The sequence below is a fragment of the Cyprinus carpio genome, chromosome A6, assembly GCF_018340385.1.
Source record: "Cyprinus carpio isolate SPL01 chromosome A6, ASM1834038v1, whole genome shotgun sequence".
Classification (NCBI taxonomy): domain Eukaryota; kingdom Metazoa; phylum Chordata; class Actinopteri; order Cypriniformes; family Cyprinidae; genus Cyprinus; species Cyprinus carpio.
This window is the reverse complement of record NC_056577.1, coordinates 17,244,371-17,252,830: the sequence shown is the minus strand read 5'-3', so window position 1 is coordinate 17,252,830 and position 8,460 is coordinate 17,244,371. Positions and strand designations below refer to the sequence as shown.

The following is an 8,460-nucleotide window of genomic DNA, read 5'->3' as shown; positions in this document are numbered from 1 at the left end:
TCATAACAAATATATTTTTTTCATAAATGTATTAATTACATTTTACAGCAAAGTAAATATGGTGGAGAATTGTAGAATACCGGCCATGTAAAAAATATACCTGACAACAATATTATAGAAATATACATATGTATATACTGACATATATACATATAAAAATATAACAATGTGTCAGGAAAAGGTACAGATGACCTGCTTAATGAGATGAATAAGTCGGGCTTGACAACCCAGGCTTAAAAAGGTGTAAAGGGTCTAAAGGGAAAAAGCTACAAAGAGCCCACACCTAAAACAGAGTAAGCTACTCGTGGGTAGTTACACTGTGGGTAACATCAAGCTGGTAGCATCCGACAAATGTGTGTGGAGAGGCCCAGCTTGCAGCAGCACAAATATCCTGGAAGGAAAGGGGCCCACATGGCCGCACTCCATTTGATTCATTTGCCAGAAAGATGGCTTCACGAGCCAATGAGAGAGGCATTACTTAGAAATGGATTTTCCCCATGTTCAGGGGGCCCATTAGATGAAGAACTGATCACTCCTCCTGAAAGGGCTGGTCCTGTCGGCTGGTCCTTGCACAAAGGGACCGGAGGATGAGAAGCAGCTCAAACACTTTACAAGTGAAAGCAGCATCTGGCATAAAGGCCGGGTTAGGCCTGAGGAAAACGTTGATAACATAAAACTGACACGGTGGTTAATTTCATAGTACACAGAAACAGCATCCCATCAACTACAACTCTTCAAACTTTCCTGAGAAGCTGCGTGCTGCTACAGGACAGTGTTTTGTAGACACAGCATTTTGGGGAGGAGTCATCCCTGGAAACAAGGTACTTACATACTGTACAAACTACAAAATACATTTCAGTTGTAGCCTGTTGTTTTAACCTTCTAATATCAAAGTATTGTCTCTCAGTATTGGGAATGCAAAAATAACATTTGCTATTGGATGGAGCCATCCACTGCTTTGTACCTGAATGGGTCAGCATTTTTGAATGAATCTGTTTGTAAGTAAAGTAAATATGATTCACACCAAAAAACATCAGTTGCTTCGAGATATGTATATGACACTTCATGGAAACTTAAGTCACACTACACAGATTCATACTAGATAGAACACTTTTTTAATGGTCGCAAAGTACATACTTCTTCAAAAGAAGTATCTACTCAAAGGGTATGCGATTTCGAACATAGCCATCAACTTGTTTAGTTCCTGAATAAAGCTTTTTGAATGAATCAGTTGAGTAAATGATTCAATGATTACTCCAAAAGACAGCAGTCTCCAAATAGGCATTCTTCATACTTCATACAACACACAATGGGCCTCATTTATCAAGTTAACGTAGAAACCAGCGCAGATCCGTGCGCACAAATCAACTTACAACAGAGTTCACGTGTGATTCATGTGTATGCCGCCAATCTCATGGTATGAATGATCACACGTAGATAAATGTGGTGGCAGAAAACAATCGTCATTTAAATATCACGCCCCTAAAAACACCCCAGTTTAGAAGCCTCTGCTGAGCTAATCAAAATGACCACAGCTGATCACTGTTGAAAGTAAAATGGCTTTGTGTGCCACTGAGATTGTGATTAGCTTAGATGTTATAATTTTTACTGAGTAAATACAGCTGGATAAAACAGAAACTGTGTCTGTATTCATTTCAGGCTGCAAAGCAAAAAAAAAAAAAAGTGATTATTTTAAAGAAGCGTGATTCTTTTCTATACCCACTGTATTTTATTTGTTTGTCTGCCTGCATATCTCTTTCTGTTTGTCCTTCTCTGCTGGAGTTGAGGCCGATGGTCCAGGCTGGTGTGGCTGGATTTTAGTGCTTTCTGATTCACAGTGCAGTGGATGAGTTTCCTCATGTGAGTGACGCTGATGTGCATGCAGCTATGAAACAACTCCAGGGCACAGGCAGCATGCCACAGGTAAGCCATCACATTTTCTGCTTGCTCCAGTCATGAGGAGTACCTTATAATCACTGTGTACCAGTGCTAAAAATTGTCAGACATGATTATGAAAATATAATTATGGAACTTAAATGAATGCAACCTATTCGAGTTAGTTTCATGCAGAGCGAGACGTCCAGCATCCAGCTGCTGAGAAAGGCAGTATAAAACTCACCATTTAATGTCAATTAAATTTAAATTCTACTTGAAATCATGAACAAGTATTATTTTTAAAATGGAAATTCCTGCTTTACTCTTTTTACTCAGATCCACATGAATATTCCATCTTCCTGAGGTCCAGGCCTGGCATTATGGAGCTTTAGGCTATCCATACTGTCACTCAGCTCTGCTTACAATATCAGTATGAAATGATGGCACCAGTTAGAGTCCTCAACTTTTGGTTATCTAATGGCTGTTTCTGCAGACTAGGGTAGCCAATCAAGAGAAAAGAGGTAAGAGGTCAGCATTTTCTATTCTTATTATCAGAGTGAGATGCCACATTGTCGCCTGTCATCAGCTCAGCCTCTGGAAATCATCAGGTCAGCAAGAAAGGCTGGAGCTCCACTGACTGTAGAGACCACCCATCACTATCTCAACCCATGTGAAGAGTACATTCCAGCATGTGCAACTCAGTTTAAATGCTGCCCCCTGATACTAGACAGCCAACCGGGTAACAGCAATATGCATTATAGACAAGGAAACAGATTTCAATCAGGCTGACAGAAAACAGTTGATCAACAAAAGTTGGTCTTGATCATATTTCTATATATTTACGCTAAAACTTGTAAATGTAATTGTTGACCTTAAGATGAACTACTTTCTTCTGTAGAACACTAAATTTTGAAGAATACACAAGTCATTTTCCCCATGCAACTGATGAGGACTGGAGCTTTCATGCATCAAAAAGGACATTAAACCAGCACCATAAAAGTGACTCATGCACGATATTTCAAGGTTTTTGGAGTCATACAATATAGCTTTGTGAGAGGAACAGACTGAAATTTACAGATATTCTTTGCCTCCAGTGGGCTGTCTGATTTGAACTCAAGAACCCTATCAGTCTTGTTTTCTTTTCTTTTTCTTGAATTCTGACCAGTTTTGTGAACTGGATCAACAGATCCATTGGCTATGTTCAGACTGCAGGCAAATCACTTTCTCTCTCTCTCTCTCTCTCTCTCTCTCTCTCTCTCTCTCTCTCTCTCTCAGATCAGATCAGATCTTTTCAGGCAGACTCTCTTCTAAAAGTGTGCAATCAGTCAAGCGTCCCTAACTAAGCAAGCCAAAGGCGACAGTGGCAAGGAACCAAAACTCCATCGATGATACAAATGGAAAAAAAACCTTGAGAAAAACCAGGCTCGGTTGGGGGGCCAGTTCTCCTCTGGCCAGACGAAACCAGCATGACGTGGTTTAATTCCAGGCTGCAACACAGGTCAGATTGTGCAGAGGACTTGTCTGGTTCTCGTGGTCTTGTGCCGATGGTCGTGGTGAGGAGGTCTTTGCAGGGGATCTGTCTATGGGGCGCATCTAGTTGACATGGTCTCCGCTGACATTCAGGGCTATAGAGGTCTTCTCTAGGTGCTGATCCACCATCTGGTCTGGATATGGATGTTAAAGAGATGGGTCTTTAATCTAGATTTAAACTGACAGAGTGTGTCTGCCTCCCAAACAACGCTAGGTAGATTGTTCCAGAGGTTGGGCACTACATAGGAAAAGAATCTGCCGCCCGCAGTTGATTTTGATATTCTAGGTATTATCAAATGGCCAGAGTTTTGAGATTGCAGCTGACGTGAAGGACTATAATGTGATATGAGCTCAATCAAGTATTGAGTAGCTAAACCATTCAGGGCTTTATAAGTAATTAGCAAGATTTTAAATTGTGTTTGTTGTTCAATAGGGACCCAGTGCAGAGTTGACAGAACCGGGTTAATATGGTCGTACTTCCTGGTTCTAGTAAGAACTCAAGCTGCTGCATTTTGGATCAGCAGGAGTTTGTTTATTAAGCGCACAGAGTAACCACCCAATAAAGCATTACAATAATCTAACCTTGAGGTCATGAACGTATGAATTAACATTTCTGCATTTGACAGGTTGCTATGCGTACCCACATTTTTGATGAGATTTTCAAAACAAATTACGGAAAAATGGAGGTGCATCATCTTGATCTCCAAATAAGCACCCTATCAAGTCGTGGTGTAGAACTTCTCTGTCGCACAAGAAAAAGTGCCTTTCGAATACAGTATGGATACTTTTGGCATTTTCATCACCGGTTTTGATGTTGTGTATATATAAAGAGTGACCCAAAAGACAATTTAAAATCAGATTTGAGCGACCAGAGCATTCAGAGTCAGACGCATCTATAAAAATCAGATTGGAATTGAACATTAAACCCCAACTTCATATGTGTGTTGAATCAGATTAGATAATTGCATGTGTTTGTTTGTTTGTTTTTGCTGTCCAGACTTTCAAAAACCCATCAGGATAATATCTGGATATGCAAATAATCCAATTTTTGCTGACAGTCTAAACAAGGCCTATCAAAAGAGAGTCAAAAAGAATGATTTATTCACAAATCGGAAATCACTTATTCTCTACTAAATTCCCACAAAGTTATCATATGTCTTTAGAATAATTGTAATATAGAACAACAGATATGTGGACTTTATTAACTTACTAATTTTAAATAATACTTTGATTATGGTGCTTTTGTATCCATCTTGAAGCTTGAAAGCTCTCCATTACTTGTAAGTGCATTAAAAATTGTTCAAAAATTCGAAGTTTCTCTTTTTGTGTTTCACACAAGAAAGTCAGTCATACAGCTTTAGAACACAATAATGATGGAAAGTCTTTTTCCAATTTTCCCATGAACTTCCACAACCCTTAATTACAGTGCATTCTAACTTTAATCAGTTTCTTTGTCAGGAGCTCTTATGCTCTGCACTCAAAGCTGGTGATATTGATATGGTTGTGTCAGGTCATTCATCATGCACAGTGCACACCTGACCTAAAGTGTTTAGGCAGTGGTGATTTCTCACAGGCTTGGGGAGGGATCTCTTCTCTGCAGTTCGGTAGGCTGCCTTTGTACTAATATGCTCATACCCTATGATGGTTAAAGTCCTTTTGTGAGGCAAATAGTGGTCCACCAACAGTTTACCAATCAGACGAATGATTAACTAAAGAAAAAAAAAAAACTGACATTCAGGGATCAAGATTGGACCCAGCTTAAAGAATATCTACACTTGTACGAATAAAGTATATGAGCTTGCATTTAGCATGGATTTCTGCCTCAACTGGTCATAAAATTTGACCTAAACAAAAGACAAACACAGTCTGATATAAATCACACACAAACCAAGATGTTCCACAGCGCTATAAGCAACACTGAGTCAACAGATGAAACCAAAGCTGTTTGTAAAAGATTTACAATGCTGAGGAAAATGACACAGCATCTCAACCTAACCATCATGTTTTGGAGTTAGGGGGCCTGGACTGCTCGCTATCATTACAGAAACTCAAGCTCAAGCTTATCAGGGCATTTTGCATGGGAATGAAAGGCCATTTGTCTTTCATTTTAAAGCTCAACAGAAGTTGAGTGATGCAACAGGACAACGACCCAAAGATCAGACGTAAATCAACAACAAAATGGGTTCAGCAGAAGAAAACAGGCCTTTTGGATTGACCCTCTCAGAGTCCTGACCTCTTTTAACTTCCAAACATAATGTTGAACTGAAACATTTTTGTAAAGAGGAATGGTGCAGTCCTCATCAGTAATTACAGTACGTGTGTAGGTTATTGCTGCCAAAAAAAAGTTCACTTACTTTTTCCACCCTGAACTGTACATTTAAACTGAATTGCTGGCTATTATTGTGATTTGGATCAGATCACATTTTATGGATGAATGAATTTGTGCAGAAATTCATGGTATTGTAAGTTAAATTACCAAATGCAAGAGTGAACAAAGACCTGAGACAAGAGAATCATATGGCGTGACCAAAGTTGTCATTCATCTCGCTGTTTACCAACAGGTTTATCTTTGTTCTGGACATCAGCTTCTAAAAGAGGGTTTTCATTTGTTGATGCAGTAAGACTCTTGTGTAGAGAGCCTGCTCAACTCTGTCACCTTGACAACCAAAAAGGGAGTCTCATTCCAGGTCATGATGCAGACTTAATCATTTGGGATCCAGAAAAAGAGTTTACAGTGAGAAAGAGAAGGATTCACTCATGGGGGCTGAGCTGAGATGCTCTAAATGACTGATAGCAAAATAGAACATGCTTGTTGCATAAATTCTGTCTTCCTTTATAATTACACTGAAATGTTTTGGAGGCTGCCAAGTGAATGCATATCATTTAATTTCCTAGGTGAACGAAGACAAAATACATTACAAAAACAAGGTAGGATAAATTTTATTTAATATAATTGTTCATGTGTTGTTGAAGGGAAATTAGGTTTCTTTTTCTTTTTCACATTTTTTTACAGTTAACTCCGCACCTTGGCCTTGCTCTGCGAGGGAAGGTGAAGGCCACTATAGTCCGAGGGAAGGTGGTTTACAGTCATGGCTCTTTCAGTTCTCAGGCTCTGAGGAAGCATCTCTGTATCCAGCACAAGACACCAGCCCCACTGTAAATTAAGCACATAGAGCACATTATATTATCTCATCTTACTCATCACTGTTAGGATGTGTTATAGTAAAAAAATGGTACTGTGTGGCATGTAATTTTAGAGAACAATTCAAATTTAGACCCCCAAAATACAGAGTTTACACAGAATAGTACTTTATGCATTCATTTTTTTTTATATTAATTAATAATGAATACTGTTAACATACAATGTTGTCAATGACCAAGCTCTATTTTAATTAAAGGTTTCATCAGGAAATAATAGAGGTAATTTATGTTTAACCCAACTTCAAAGCAAAACAGTGAATTTCAAAGTATGCTTAAAATATTTTAGAATTTATTTAATGATTTGCATGTAAAAATACATTAATAATAAAGAATTTCAAAAAAATATTTTCTTAAACTTATATTTGTAGTCTACTCTTATTTTTATGACCAGACATTGTCAAAGTGTTATTCACACCAAGAGGGTCTGGCTGCAGACTTGCACTTGCACTCTCAGACTTGCACTCTCAGACACTTGCACTTCCACTAGTGACATCACTTGCAGTCTTTATTTTTTATTTTGTTGAATTTTTTATTACTTTTTGTTTGAATTTCCCAAATTTTTATAACAGTAGCCAGGTGGCGAAGACAAGAAAAAAGAAACTAAATTACAATGTCACTTGCAATCGCTACTTGCACTCTCTGCGACACTTGCAATCGACACAAATCGTACATGTTGCCAATGGAGACAAGAAGCTGTGATGGTGATTAAACAATTAAAACTAATTTAGTACTATAACGTACAGGGTCCTGCAAGAAAAATACAAGACCAGCAAATCCGTGGCCAGAACAGCAGAATATGAACGCTTGAGCAAAGTCTCTCGCTAAGCGTTTTCCTCCCGTAGAAAAACATAAACACTTAACATGGCTTAATGTATTAAGATGCTATTAAAATATCAAATTAAATGTACATTTCATTAATATAATGAATATGTATATAGTATTTTCCTCACATACCGCAAAATGTGGCATAATGGACTAAGATGATAAAGGCCAAACTCAAATGCTTCTCTACATTATTAAAATACATAACTAATATGTACAGGCAAGCAGGTGAGCCCAGAATAAACACAACACGCAAAGTTTTTTTCCATATAGAATAAACTGTCTACAACTCGTTTATATCACTGTCTTTGTCCATTAAGCTACATTATGTGTTTTATTTATAATGATTTTCTATAGGAGGAAAACCTTTAATGTACAATTTAACGCACTGCGTTCTGTACTCATCTGCTTGCCTGTATGGAGTTGATCCTTTTAAAATCACTTAATGCATTTCATAATGCACGTTCATATTTGCTGGTCTGTATATACGTTGAGTCAACAACAATACATATAGGCTAGGCCTACTGAATTGTCTTTATCATCTTAGTCTGTTATTAGGCCACATTAAGCATTTTGCTGTATGGGAGGACAAAGTTTGCGCATTGTGTTCATAGCCATCTGCTTGCCTTGTAGTACATTAAATAATAACTATATATCGAATTTGGTCTTTTTATTGAACTTAATGTATCTTATTAATTTGTTATTTTTTTTTTGTTTGTTTTTTTATACATTAGGAAAATATTAAGTGTTTGTTTTTTCTAGTGTGGGAATGCGGGTGTGTGTGTGAGTGTGAAAGTCTGCAGCCAGACCCTACTCATTCACACTAATGTCCAACAACATTTGAAAGAAGCTGGAACAATGCCTATTCCATATTCCATTTTAAAACCAAAAAAAGAATATATATATATATACATATACACACATACGTACATGTAAACACAATTTAACTGAACAAGTTTGCATAGAAAATAAGAAAGTGAAATGTTAGTTAATTAAAAAGCTGCTGTCTCTGTTCAGCTGCACTGTAAAGTG

The 8,460-nt window shown here is 37.7% G+C and overlaps 1 long non-coding RNA gene across 1 annotated transcript; it reads left to right on the top strand.

Moving 5' to 3' along the window:
* Nucleotides 1–588: 588 nt before the first annotated feature.
* LOC122145309 lies at nucleotides 589–3,861 on the top strand. The gene is made up of 3 exons (XR_006160253.1): nucleotides 589–1,923; nucleotides 2,212–2,396; nucleotides 2,484–3,861. It is a non-coding gene; the product is annotated as an uncharacterized LOC122145309 (long non-coding RNA).
* The last annotated feature ends 4,599 nt before the right edge of the window (nucleotides 3,862–8,460 follow it).